Source organism: Anomaloglossus baeobatrachus, chromosome 5, assembly GCF_048569485.1.
Source record: "Anomaloglossus baeobatrachus isolate aAnoBae1 chromosome 5, aAnoBae1.hap1, whole genome shotgun sequence".
Classification (NCBI taxonomy): Eukaryota; Metazoa; Chordata; class Amphibia; order Anura; family Aromobatidae; genus Anomaloglossus; species Anomaloglossus baeobatrachus.
The window spans coordinates 594,984,542-594,999,965 of record NC_134357.1 but is presented as its reverse complement, the minus strand read 5'-3'; the positions used below and the strand labels follow the sequence as shown (position 1 = coordinate 594,999,965).

The 15,424-nt window shown below is 52.9% G+C and overlaps 1 protein-coding gene across 1 annotated transcript in view; it reads right to left on the bottom strand.

The window, feature by feature from the left end:
* Window positions 1–4,271: 4,271 nt before the first annotated feature.
* Window positions 4,272–15,424, bottom strand: part of LOC142310493 (Fc receptor-like protein 5) — a 128,946-nt gene continuing 117,793 nt past the window's right edge. The window contains exon 9 of the mRNA XM_075348017.1: window positions 4,272–4,876. The gene's annotated coding sequence lies outside the window, so the exon portion shown is untranslated. The remainder of the gene's footprint in view (window positions 4,877–15,424) is intronic.

The following is a 15,424-nucleotide window of genomic DNA, read 5'->3' as shown; positions in this document are numbered from 1 at the left end:
ACGGTGTGGAAGGGTGGGGCGATTTTCCAGAAACACTTTTTTGACCTTACACTCGGGGTTAAGCTGAGGAGAGGGAAATTAATCCTCTCTTTGTACCAGAAAATTCATAGCCGGCAAAGAGTGGAAAATGGAGGAAATGTCCACCTCGGTCACCATCCTCCTATGACCAGGGGAACGCAGCTTTATGACAGAGGTAACTCTTTTGGGGATTGATGGATAAAACCCCCATGTAATGACCCTTACGACCACAATAAAAGCACAACCCCATCCCATGGCGAACCGCAAGCGACCTAACATGGGAGGAGACCACCCACCTAAATGGGTTCATCCAGACGTACTAGTGGGTCCTCCTCTAAGGGACAGCTACGGGAAGCCGGGTCTTAGCTAGTCTCTCCCTGAGGTGTCTACCCTAATAGTGAGGTACATGGTGGCCTCCAGCAACTGAGGAGCAGCATACTGGACCAGAGAATCCCTCCGCCGATCAGGCAAACCCTGGAAGAACGGACTCCTGAGAGCCGGATCCTTCCATTGGGTGTCTGTGGCCCATCTGCGGTACTCAGAGCAATACTCCTCAGCTGGAAGTGCCCCTTGCTGGAGACTACGGAGATTGGATTCCACAAGGGAGATGCCATCACCATAGACCAGGGCCAACTCGCCACCAACCGTAACGCCGAACAGTCGGTCGGCAGAGAGAAGGCCCAGGACTGGGGACTTCCCTGCAACAGGGAGACTACAATCCCCACTCGCTGTTCCTCACTCTCCGAGGAACGAGGCCAGAGCTTAAAGTATAGTTTACAAGCTCCCTCAAAAACTCTGACCCTGTCTCGCCCCCCAGAAAACCTATCTAGGGGAGTAAGCTTAGGTTCAGGCTGTGACTGAGCTGCGACCAGCCACCCGCCACATGCTGCAGATGGTGCACCACCTGAGACCACATCTCCACCACCTTGTGTGATAGAGTCTGCAACAGCTCCTCCAGTGCAACGGTCTGGGCCATATGGGCTCAGTAGTTCTTATGTCACGTATGTGGCGTAACAGCAAAACAAGGAGTACAACAGGGACACTTCAACACAGCGGGCCTAAGTGCGGGACACTAAAGTATGGAGAGCGGGACGCTGACGCTCAAGGGGCAGGACGCTGACTTGGTGTGGAACATTGGAGCACTCGGTGTGGGACGCTGACGCTCGGGGTGCGGGACGTTGAAGCACTCGGTGTGGGATGCTGATGCTCGGGGTATGGGATGCTGATGCTCTGGGTGTGGGATGCTGACGCTCGGGGTATGGGACGCTGATGCTCAGGGTGAGGTACATTGAAGCACTCGGTGTGGGATGCTGATGCTCGGGGTGTGGGATGCTGATGCTCGGGGTGTGGGATGCTGATGCTCGGGGTATGGGATGCTGACGCTCGGGGTATGGGACGCTGATGCTCAGGGTGAGGTACATTGAAGCACTCGGTGTGGGATGCTGATGCTCGGGGTGTGGGATGCTGATACTCGGGGTGTGGGATGCTGACGCTCGGGGTGCGGGACGTTGAAGCACTCAGTGTGAGACGCTGATGCTCGGGGTATGGGATGCTGACACTTGGAGTACGGGACGCTGATGCTTAGGGTGAGGTACATTGAAGCACTCGGTGTGGGATGCTGATGCTCGGGGTGTGGGATGCTGATGCTCGGGGTGTGGGACGCTGATGCTCGGGGTGTGTGATGCTGATGCTCGGGGTGCAGGATGCTGATGCTCGGGTTGTAGGATGCTGATGCTCGGGGTGTGGGATGCTGACGCTCGGGGTGTGGGATGCTGATGCTTAGGGTGAGGAACGTTGAAGCACTCGGTGTGGGACGCTGACGCTCAGGGTGTGGGACGCTGACGCTCGGGGTGTGGGACGCTGACGCTCGGGGTGTGGGATGCTGATGCTCGGGTTGTGGGATGCTGATGCTCGGGGTGTGGGACGCTGACGCTCGGGGTGTGGGATGCTGATGCTTAGGGTGAGGAACGTTGAAGCACTCGGTGTGGGACGCTGACGCTCAGGGTGTGGGACGCTGATGCTCGGGGTGTGGGACGCTGACGCTCGGGGTGTGTGATGCTGATGCTCGGGGTGCAGGATGCTGATGCTCGGGTTGTGGGACGCTGACGCTCAGAGTGTGGGACGCTGACGCTCGGGGTGTGGGATGCTGATGCTCGGGTTGTGGGATGCTGATGCTCGGGGTGTGGGACGCTGATGCTCGGGGTGTGTGATGCTGATGCTCGGGGTGCAGGATGCTGATGCTCGGGTTATGGGATGCTGATGCTCGGGGTGTGGGATGCTGACGCTCGGGGTGTGGGATGCTGATGCTTAGGGTGAGGAACGTTGAAGCACTCGGTGTGGGACGCTGACGCTCAGGGTGTGGGACGCTGACGCTCGGGGTGTGGGATGCTGATGCTCGGGTTGTGGGATGCTGATGCTCGGGGTGTGGGACGCTGACGCTCGGGGTGTGGGATGCTGATGCTTAGGGTGAGGAACGTTGAAGCACTCGGTGTGGGACGCTGACGCTCAGGGTGTGGGACGCTGATGCTCGGGGTGTGGGACGCTGACGCTTGGGGTGTGTGATGCTGATGCTCGGGGTGCAGGATGCTGATGCTCGGGTTGTGGGACGCTGACGCTCAGAGTGTGGGACGCTGACGCTCGGGGTGTGGGATGCTGATGCTCGGGTTGTGGGATGCTGATGCTCGGGGTGTGGGACGCTGATGCTCGGGGTGTGTGATGCTGATGCTCGGGGTGCAGGATGCTGATGCTCGGGTTATGGGATGCTGATGCTCGGGGTGTGGGATGCTGACGCTCGGGGTGTGGGATGCTGATGCTTAGGGTGAGGAACGTTGAAGCACTCGGTGTGGGACGCTGACGCTCAGGGTGTGGGACGCTGACGCTCGGGGTGTGGGATGCTGATGCTCGGGTTGTGGGATGCTGATGCTCGGGGTGTGGGATGCTGACGCTCGGGGTGTGGGATGCTGATGCTTAGGGTGAGGAACGTTGAAGCACTCGGTGTGGGACGCTGACGCTCAGGGTGTGGGACGCTGACGCTCGGGGTGTGGGATGCTGATGCTCGGGTTGTGGGATGCTGATGCTCGGGGTGTGGGACGCTGACGCTCGGGGTGTGGGATGCTGATGCTTAGGGTGAGGAACGTTGAAGCACTCGGTGTGGGATGCTGACGCTCAGGGTGTGGGATGCTGACGCTCGGGGTGTGGGATGCTGACGCTCAGGGTGTGGGATGCTGACGCTCAGGGTGTGGGACGCTGACGCTCTGGGTGTGGGATGCTGACGCTCAGGGTGTGGGACGCTGACGCTCGGGGTGTGGGATGCTGACACTTGAGGTATGGGACGCTGATGCTCAGGGTGAGGTACTTTGAAGCACTCGGTGTGGGACGCTGACGCTCAGGTTGCTTTGTAACGACACTGACACATGGAGTGCAGTATACTGATGCTCGGGGTGTGTGATGATGACGCTCGGGGTGCGTGATGCTGATGCTTGGGGTGTGTGATGATGACGCTCGGGGTGCGTGATGCTGATGCTTGGGGTGTGTGATGCTGATGCTTGGGGTGCAGGACTCTGATGCTCAAGGTGCTGGACGCGGAAGCACGGAGTGCGGGATGCTGAAGCACGGAGTGCGGGATGCTGAAGCACGGAGTGCGGGATGCTGAAGCACGGGGTGCGGGATGCTGAAGCACGGGGTGCGGGATGCTGAAGCACGGGGTGCGGGATGCTGAAGCACGGGGTGCGGGATGCTGAAGCACGGGGTGCGGGATGCTGAAGCACGGGGTGCGGGATGCTGAAGCACGGGGTGCGGGATGCTGAAGCACGGGGTGCGGGATGCTGAAGCACGGGGTGCGGGATGCTGAAGCACGGGGTGCGGGATGCTGACGCTCGGGGTGCGTGATGCTGACGCTCGGGGTGCGTGATGCTGACGCTTGGGGTGCGTGATGCTGACGCTTGGGGTGCGTGATGCTGACGCTCGGGGTGCGTGATGCTGACGCTCGGGGTGCGTGATGCTGACGCTCGGGGTGCGTGATGCTGACGCTCGGGGTGCGTGATGCTGACGCTCGGGGTGCGTGATGCTGACGCTCGGGGTGCAGGATGCTGACGCTCGGGGTGCAGGATGCTGACGCTCGGGGTGCAGGATGCTGACGCTCGGGGTGCAGGACTCTGATGCTCGAGGTGCTGGACGCGGAAGCACGGGGGGGTGGGATAATACCACTGACACCCGGGGTGCAGGTGATAACACTGACACTGGGGATACAGCATTCTTTTTATTCATTGTGGTGTGTAAGTATTCACGCCTTCCTGGAGGCCATGATGGCAGCATCTCTGTATCTCTGCAGCTCATCCTCTGCATGGGGAAGGTTTCTCCTTGTGCGGTGTCGGTGTGAGACGTCTTATAGTTGGGGCCGTGCTTCTCTGGGCATTTAAATATGCAAATCACCAATGCGGAAAACAGGAGAAGTGGACCGCTACCGCCTCCTACTGGACGTAGAGATGCCTAACCCAGCTACACCAGACCCCTGCTTTACACTGATGAGGGGCAACACCCCGAAACACGTCTACACATGGAGCTTGTGGTTCAGCTTCTAACCCACATGTGCCGAAGCTCATCAAAAGGGAAATATTTACTCCAATGTCCAGTAGGTGGCGCTGGAGATCCGATCCTCCACTCTGAACAGCCCATTTCCATACACTAAACCCGCTATAGCTTTCTCTGCGTCCGGCAAACTGCAGTGATCCTGGTGCCGAGGCCAGCCTCCGTTCTGAGATAATGGAGCCACGATGAGTATAAATCCAATGCTCCAGCCTTGTCCTCAGGGTACAGCCCCCTGGGGTCCGGGAGCAGCAGACATGGACGCCTGGTGGCCCTGCAATGAAATGCACACATTAGTAATGTTCCCCCTATACAGAAATCACCAACACTAGGGGGAGCTCCCTGTATACAGAGATACATGATAAGATCCTGTCTGCAGCCACCACTAGGGGGAGCTCCCTGTATACAGAGATACATGATAAGATCCTGTCTGCAGCCACCACTAGGGGGAGCTCCCTTTATACAGAGATACATGATAAGATCCTGTCTGCAGCCACCACTAGGGGGAGCTCCCTGTATACAGAGATACATGATAAGATCCTGTCTGCAGCCACCACTAGGGGGAGCTCCCTGTATATAGAGACACATGATAAGATCCTGTCTGCAGCCACCACTAGGGGGAGCTCCCTGTATACAGAGATACATGATAAGATCCTGTCTGCAGACACCACTAGAGGGAGCTCCCTGTATACAGAGATACATGATAAGATCCTGTCTGCAGCCACCACTAGAGGGAGCTCCCTGTATACAGAGATACATGATAAGATCCTGTCTGCAGCCACCACTAGGGGGAGCTCCCTGTATACAGAGATACATGATAAGATCCTGTCTGCAGCCACCACTAGGGGAGCTCCCTGTATACAGAGATACATGATACGATCCTGTCTGCAGCCACCACTAGAGGGAGCTCCCTGTATACAGAGATACATGATAAGATCCTGTCTGCAGCCACCACTAGGGGGAGCTCCCTGTATACAGAGATACATGATAAGATCCTGTCTGCAGCCACCACTAGGGGGAGCGCCCTGTATACAGAGATACATGATAAGATCCTGTCTGCAGCCACCACTAGGGGGTGCTCCCTGTATACAGAGATACATGATAAGATCCTGTCTGCAGTCACCACTAGGGGGAGCTCCCTGTATACAGAGATACATGATAAGATCCTGTCTGCAGCCACCACTAGAGGGAGCTCCCTGTATACAGAGATACATGATAAGATCCTGTCTGCAGCCACCACTAGAGGGAGCTCCCTGTATACAGAGATACATGATAAGATCCTGTCTGCAGCCACCACTAGAGGGAGCTCCCTGTATACAGAGATACATGATAAGACCCTGTCTGCAGCCACCACTAGGGGGAGCTCCCTGTATACAGAGATACATGATAAGATCCTGTCTGCAGCCACCACTAGAGGGAGCTCCCTGTATACAGAGATACATGATAAGATCCTGTCTGCAGCCACCACTAGGGGAGCTCCCTGTATACAGAGATACATGATAAGATCCTGTCTGCAGCCACCACTAGGGGGAGCTCCCTGTATACAGAGATACATGATAAGAACCTGTCTGCAGTCACCACTAGAGGGAGCTCCCTGTATACAGAGATACATGATAAGATCCTGTCTGCAGTCACCACTAGGGGGAGCTCCCTGTATACAGAGATACATGATAAGAACCTGTCTGCAGTCACCACTAGAGGGAGCTCCCTGTATACAGAGATACATGATAAGAACCTGTCTGCAGTCACCACTAGGGGGAGCTCCCTGTATACAGAGATACATGATAAGAACCTGTCTGCAGCCACCACTAGGGGGAGCTCCCTGTATACAGAGATACATGATAATATCATGTCTGCAGCCACCACTAGAGGGAGCTCCCTGTATACAGAGATACATGATAAGATCCTGTCTGCAGCCACCACTAGAGGGAGCTCCCTGTATACAGAGATACATGATAAGATCCTGTCTGCAGCCACCACTAGAGGGAGCTCCCTGTATACAGAGATACATGATAAGATCCTGTCTGCAGTCACCACTAGGGGGAGCTCCCTGTATACAGAGATACATGATAAGAACCTGTCTGCAGTCACCACTAGAGGGAGCTCCCTGTATACAGAGATACATAATAAGAACCTGTCTGCAGCCACCACTAGGGGGAGCTCCCTGTATACAGAGATACATGATAAGATCCTGTCTGCAGCCACCACTAGAGGGAGCTCCCTGTATACAGAGATACATGATAAGATCCTGTCTGCAGCCACCACTAGGGGGAGCTCCCTGTATACAGAGATACATGATAAGATCCTGTCTGCAGTCACCACTAGGGGGAGCTCCCTGTATACAGAGATACATGATAAGAACCTGTCTGCAGCCACCACTAGGGGGAGCTCCCTGTATACAGAGATACATGATAAGATCCTGTCTGCAGTCACCACTAGAGGGAGCTCCCTGTATACAGAGATACATGATAAGATCCTGTCTGCAGCCACCACTAGGGGGAGCTCCCTGTATACAGAGATACATGATAAGATCCTGTCTGCAGTCACCACTAGAGGGAGCTCCCTGTATACAGAGATACATGATAAGATCCTGTCTGCAGCCACCACTAGGGGGAGCTCCCTGTATACAGAGATACATGATAAGATCCTGTCTGCAGCCACCACTAGAGGGAGCTCCCTGTATACAGAGATACATGATAAGAACCTGTCTGCAGTCACCACTAGGGGGAGCTCCCTGTATACAGAGATACATGATAAGATCCTGTCTGCAGCCACCACTAGGGGGAGCTCCCTGTATACAGAGATACATGATAAGATCCTTTCTGCAGTCACCACTAGGGGGAGCTCCCTGTATACAGAGATACATGATAAGATCCTGTCTGCAGCCACCACTAGGGGGAGCGCCCTGTATACAGAGATACATGATAAGATCCTGTCTGCAGCCACCACTAGGGGGAGCTCCCTGTATACAGAGATACATGATAAGATCCTGTCTGCAGCCTCCACTAGGGGGAGCTCCCTGTATACAGAGATACATGATAAGCTCCTGTCTGCTGCCACCACTAGGGGGATCTCCCTGTATACAGAGATACATGATAAGATCCTGTCTGCAGCCTCCACTAGGGGGAGCTCCCTGTATACAGCGATACATGATAATATCATGTCTGCAGCCACCACTAGCGGGAACTCCCTGTATACAGAGATACATGATAAGATCCTGTCTGTAGCCACCACTAGGGAGAGCACCCTGTATACAGAGATACATGATAAGATCCTGTCTGCAGCCACCACTAGGGGGAGCTCCGTGTATACAGAGATACATGATAAGATCCTGTCTGCAGCCACCACTAGGGGGAGCTCCCTGTATACAGAGATATATGATAAGATCCTGTCTGCAGCCACCACTAGGGGGAGCTCCCTGTATACAGAGATACATGATAAGATCCTGTCTGCAGCCACCACTAGGGGGAGCTCCCTGTATACAGAGATACATGATAAGATCCTGTCTGCAGTCACCACTAGGGGGAGCTCCCTGTATACAGAGATACATGATAAGATCCTGTCTGCAGCCTCCACTAGGGGGAGCTCCCTGTATACAGAGATACAGGATAAGATCCTGTCTGCAGCCACCACTAGGGGGAGCTCCCTGTATACAGAGATACATGATAAGATTCTGTCTGCAGCCACCACTAGGGGGAGCCCCCTGTATACAGAGATACATGATAAGATCCTGTCTGCAGTCACCACTAGGGGGAGCTCCCTGTATACAGAGATACATGATAAGATCCTGTCTGCAGTCACCGCTAGGGGGAGCTCCCTGTATACAGAGATACATGATAAGATCCTGTCTGCAGCCACCACTAGGGGGAGCTCCCTGTATACAGAGATACATGATAAGATCCTGTCTGCAGTCACCACTAGGAGGAGCTCCCTGTATACAGAGATACATAAGATCCTGTCTGCAGCCACCACTACAGGGAGCTCCCTGTATACAGAGATACATGATAATATCATGTCTGCAGCCACCACTAGGGGGAGCTCCCTGTATACAGAGATACATGATAAGATCCTGTCTGCAGTCACCACTAGGGGGAGCTCCCTGTATACAGAGATACATGATAAGATCCTGTCTTCAGCCACCACTAGGGGGAGCTCCCTGTATATAGAGATACATGATAAGATCCTGTCTGCAGCCACCACTAGGGGGAGCTCCCTGTATACAGAGATACATGATAAGATCCTGTCTGCAGTCACCACTAGGGGGAGCTCCCTGTATACAGAGATACATGATAAGATCCTGTCTGCAGACACCACTAGGGGGAGCTCCCTGTATACAGAGATTCATGATAAGATCCTGTCTGCAGCCACCACTAGGGGGAGCTCCATGTATACAGAGATACATGATAAGATCCTGTCTGCAGCCACCACTAGGGGGAGCTCCCTGTATATAGAGATACATGATAAGATCCTGTCTGCAGCCACCACTAGGGGGAGCTCCCTGTATACAGAGATTCATGATAAGATCCTGTCTGCAGCCACCACTAGGGGGAGCTCCCTGTATACAGAGATACATGATAAGATCCTGTCTGCAGCCACCACTAGGGGGAGCTCCCTGTATACAGAGATACATGATAAGATTCTGTCTGCAGCCACCACTAGGGGGAGCTCCCTGTATACAGAGATACATGATAAGATCCTGTCTGCAGCCACCACTAGGGGGCGCTCCCTGTATACAGAGATACATGATAAGATCCTGTCTGCAGCCACCACTAGGGGGCGCTCCCTGTATACAGAGATACATGATAAGATCCTGTCTGCAGCCACCACTAGGGGGAGCTCCCTGTATACAGAGATACATGATAAGATCCTGTCTGCAGCCACCACTAGGGGGAGCTCCCTGTATACAGAGATACATGATAAGATCCTGTCTGCAGTCACCACTAGAGGGAGCTCCCTGTATACAGAGATACATGATAAGATCCTGTCTGCAGTCACCACTAGGGGGAGCTCCCTGTATACAGAGATACATGATAAGATCCTGTCTGCAGCCACCACTAGGGGGAGCTCCCTGTATACAGAGATACATGATAAGATCCTGTCTGCAGTCACCACTAGGGGGAGCTCCCTGTATACAGAGATACATGATAAGATCCTGTCTGCAGCCACCACTAGGGGGAGCGCCCTGTATACAGAGATACATGATAAGATCCTGTCTGCAGCCACCACTAGGGGGAGCTCCCTGTATACAGAGATACATGATAAGCTCCTGTCTGCTGCCACCACTAGGGGGATCTCCCTGTATAAAGAGATACATGATAAGATCCTGTCTGCAGCCTCCACTAGGGGGAGCTCCCTGTATACAGAGATACATGATAATATCATGTCTGCAGCCACCACTAGCGGGAACTCCCTGTATACAGAGATACATGATAAGATCCTGTCTGTAGCCACCACTAGGGGGAGCTCCCTGTATACAGAGATACATGATAAGATCCTGTCTGCAGCCACCACTAGGGGGAGCTCCCTGTATACAGAGATACATGATAAGATCCTGTCTGCAGCCACCACTAGGGGGAGCTCCCTGTATACAGAGATACATGATAAGATCCTGTCTGCAGCCACCACTAGGGGGAGCTCCCTGTATACAGAGATACATGATAAGATCCTGTCTGCAGTCACCACTAGGGGGAGCTCCCTTTATACAGAGATACATGATAAGATCCTGTCTGCAGCCACCACTAGGGGGAGCTCCCTGTATACAGAGATACATGATAAGATCCTGTCTGCAGCCACCACTAGGGGGAGCTCGCTGTATACAGAGATACATGATAAGATCCTGTCTGCAGCCACCACTAGGGGGAGCTCCCTGTATACAGAGATATATGATAAGCTCCTGTCTGCAGCCACCACTAGGGGGAGCTCCCTGTATACAGAGATACATGATAAGATTCTGTCTGCAGCCACCACTAGGGGGAGCCCCCTGTATACAGAGATACATGATAAGATCCTGTCTGCAGCCACCACTAGGGGGAGCTCCCTGTATACAGAGATACATGATAAGATCCTGTCTGCAGCCACCACTAGGGGGAGCTCCCTGTATACAGAGATATATGATAAGCTCCTGTCTGCAGCCACCACTAGGGGGAGCTCCCTGTATACAGAGATACATGATAAGATTCTGTCTGCAGCCACCACTAGGGGGAGCCCCCTGTATACAGAGATACATGATAAGATCCTGTCTGCAGTCACCGCTAGGGGGAGCTCCCTGTATACAGAGATACATGATAAGATCCTGTCTGCAGCCACCACTAGGGGGAGCTCCCTGTATACAGAGATACATGATAAGATCCTGTCTGCAGTCACCACTAGGGGGAGCTCCCTGTATACAGAGATACATGATAAGATCCTGTCTGCAGCCACCACTAGGGGGAGCTCCCTGTATACAGAGATACATGATAAGATTCTGTCTGCAGCCACCACTAGGGGGAGCCCCCTGTATACAGAGATACATGATAAGATCCTGTCTGCAGTCACCGCTAGGGGGAGCTCCCTGTATACAGAGATACATGATAAGATCCTGTCTGCAGCCACCACTAGGGGGAGCTCCCTGTATACAGAGATACATGATAAGATCCTGTCTGCAGTCACCACTAGGGGGAGCTCCCTGTATACAGAGATACATGATAAGATCCTGTCTGCAGCCACCACTAGGGGGAGCCCCCTGTATACAGAGATACATGATAAGATCCTGTCTGCAGCCTCCACTAGGGGGAGCTCCCTGTATACAGAGATACAGGATAAGATCCTGTCTGCAGCCACCACTAGGGGGAGCTCCCTGTATACAGAGATACATGATAAGATCCTGTCTGCAGCCACCACTAGGGGGAGCTCCCTGTATACAGAGATACATGATAAGATCCTGTCTGCAGCCACCACTAGGGGGAGCTCCCTGTATACAGAGATACATGATAAGATCCTGTCTGCAGCCACCACTAGGGGGAGCTCCCTGTATACAGAGATATATGATAAGCTCCTGTCTGCAGCCACCACTAGGGGGAGCTCCCTGTATACAGAGATACATGATAAGATTCTGTCTGCAGCCACCACTAGGGGGAGCCCCCTGTATACAGAGATACATGATAAGATCCTGTCTGCAGTCACCGCTAGGGGGAGCTCCCTGTATACAGAGATACATGATAAGATCCTGTCTGCAGTCACCGCTAGGGGGAGCTCCCTGTATACAGAGATACATGATAAGATCCTGTCTGCAGCCACCACTAGGGGGAGCTCCCTGTATACAGAGATACATGATAAGATCCTGTCTGCAGTCACCACTAGGAGGAGCTCCCTGTATACAGAGATACATAAGATCCTTTCTGCAGCCACCACTACAGGGAGCTCCCTGTATACAGAGATACATGATAATATCATGTCTGCAGCCACCACTAGGGGGAGCTCCCTGTATACAGAGATACATGATAAGATCCTGTCTGCAGTCACCACTACAGGGAGCTCCCTGTATACAGAGATACATGATAAGATACTGTCTGCAGCCACCACTAGGGGGCGCTCCCTGTATACAGAGATACATGATAATATCATGTCTGCAGCCACCACTAGGGGGAGCTCCCTGTATACAGAGATACATGATAAGATCCTGTCTTCAGCCACCACTAGGGGGAGCTCCCTGTATATAGAGATACATGATAAGATCCTGTCTGCAGCCACCACTAGGGGGAGCTCCCTGTATACAGAGATACATGATAAGATCCTGTCTGCAGTCACCACTAGGGGGAGCTCCCTGTATACAGAGATACATGATAAGATCCTGTCTTCAGCCACCACTAGGGGGAGCTCCCTGTATATAGAGATACATGATAAGATCCTGTCTGCAGCCACCACTAGGGGGAGCTCCCTGTATACAGAGATACATGATAAGATCCTGTCTGCAGTCACCACTAGGGGGAGCTCCCTGTATACAGAGATACATGATAAGATCCTGTCTGCAGACACCACTAGGGGGAGCTCCCTGTATACAGAGATTCATGATAAGATCCTGTCTGCAGCCACCACTAGGGGGAGCTCCCTGTATACAGAGATACATGATAAGATCCTGTCTGCAGCCACCACTAGGGGGAGCTCCCTGTATATAGAGATACATGATAAGATACTGTCTGCAGCCACCACTAGGGGGAGCTCCCTGTATACAGAGATTCATGATAAGATCCTGTCTGCAGCCACCACTAGGGGGAGCTCCCTGTATACAGAGATACATGATAAGATCCTGTCTGCAGCCACCACTAGGGGGCGCTCCCTGTATACAGAGATACATGATAAGATCCTGTCTGCAGCCACCACTAGGGGGCGCTCCCTGTATACAGAGATACATGATAAGATCCTGTCTGCAGTCACCACTAGAGGGAGCTCCCTGTATACAGAGATACATGATAAGAACCTGTCTGCAGTCACCACTAGGGGGAGCTCCCTGTATACAGAGATACATGATAAGATCCTGTCTGCAGCCACCACTAGGGGGAGCTCCCTGTATACAGAGATACATGATAAGATCCTGTCTGCAGTCACCACTAGGGGGAGCTCCCTGTATACAGAGATACATGATAAGATCCTGTCTGCAGCCACCACTAGGGGGAGCGCCCTGTATACAGAGATACATGATAAGATCCTGTCTGCAGCCACCACTAGGGGGAGCTCCCTGTATACAGAGATACATGATAAGCTCCTGTCTGCTGCCACCACTAGGGGGATCTCCCTGTATACAGAGATACATGATAAGATCCTGTCTGCAGCCTCCACTAGGGGGAGCTCCCTGTATACAGAGATACATGATAAGCTCCTGTCTGCTGCCACCACTAGGGGGATCTCCCTGTATACAGAGATACATGATAAGATCCTGTCTGCAGCCACCACTAGGGGGATCTCCCTGTATACAGAGATACATGATAAGATCCTGTCTGCTGCCACCACTAGGGGGAGCTCCCTGTATACAGAGATACATGATAAGCTCCTGTCTGCTGCCACCACTAGGGGGAGCTCCCTGTATACAGAGATACATGATAATATCATGTCTGCAGCCACCACTAGCGGGAACTCCCTGTATACAGAGATACATGATAAGATCCTGTCTGTAGCCACCACTAGGGGGAGCTCCCTGTATACAGAGATACATGATACGATCCTGTCTGCAGCCACCACTAGGGGGAGCTCCCTGTATACAGAGATACATGATAAGATCCTGTCTGCAGCCACCACTAGGGGGAGCTCCCTGTATACAGAGATATATGATAAGATCCTGTCTGCAGCCACCACTAGGGGGAGCTCCCTGTATACAGAGATACATGATAAGATCCTGTCTGCAGCCACCACTAGGGGGAGCTCCCTGTATACAGAGATACATGATAAGATCCTGTCTGCAGTCACCACTAGGGGGAGCTTCCTGTATACAGAGATACATGATAAGATCCTGTCTGCAGCCACCACTAGGGGGAGCTCCCTGTATACAGAGATACATGATAAGATCCTGTCTGCAGCCACCACTAGGGGGAGCTCCCTGTATTCAGAGATACATGATAAGATCCTGTCTGCAGTCACCACTAGGGGGAGCTCCCTTTATACAGAGATACATGATAAGATCCTGTCTGCAGCCACCACTAGGGGGAGCTCCCTGTATACAGAGATACATGATAAGATCCTGTCTGCAGCCACCACTAGGGGGAGCTCGCTGTATACAGAGATACATGATAAGATCCTGTCTGCAGCCACCACTAGGGGGAGCACCCTGTATACAGAGATATATGATAAGCTCCTGTCTGCAGCCACCACTAGGGGGAGCTCCCTGTATACAGAGATACATGATAAGATTCTGTCTGCAGCCACCACTAGGGGGAGCTCCCTGTATACAGAGATACATGATAAGATTCTGTCTGCAGCCACCACTAGGGGGAGCTCCCTATATACAGAGATACATGATAAGATCCTGTCTGCAGTCACCACTAGGGGGAGCTCCCTGTATACAGAGATACATGATAAGATCCTGTCTGCAGCCACCACTAGGGGGAGCTCCCTGTATACAGAGACACATGATAAGATCCTGTCTGCAGCCACCACTAGGGGGAGCCCCCTGTATACAGAGATACATGATAAGATCCTGTCTGCAGTCACCGCTAGGGGGAGCTCCCTGTATAGAGAGATACATGATAAGATCCTGTCTGCAGTCACCGCTAGGGGGAGCTCCCTGTATACAGAGATACATGATAAGATCCTGTCTGCAGCCACCACTAGGGGGAGCTCCCTGTATACAGAGATACATGATAAGATCCTGTCTGCAGTCACTACTAGGAGGAGCTCCCTGTATACAGAGATACATAAGATCCTGTCTGCAGCCACCACTAGGGGGAGCTCCCTGTATACAGAGATACATGATAATATCATGTCTGCAGCCACCACTAGGGGGAGCTCCCTGTATACAGAGATACATGATAAGATCCTGTCTGCAGTCACCACTAGGGGGAGCTCCCTGTATACAGAGATACATGATAAGATCCTGTCTTCAGCCACCACTAGGGGGAGCTCCCTGTATATAGAGATACATGATAAGATCCTGTCTGCAGCCACCACTAGAGGGAGCTCCCTGTATACAGAGATACATGATAAGATCCTGTCTGCAGACACCACTAGGGGGAGCTCCCTGTATACAGAGATACATGATAAGATCCTGTCTGCAGACACCACTAGGGGGAGCTCCCTGTATACAGAGATTCATGATAAGATCCTGTCTGCAGCCACCACTAGGGGGAGCTCACTG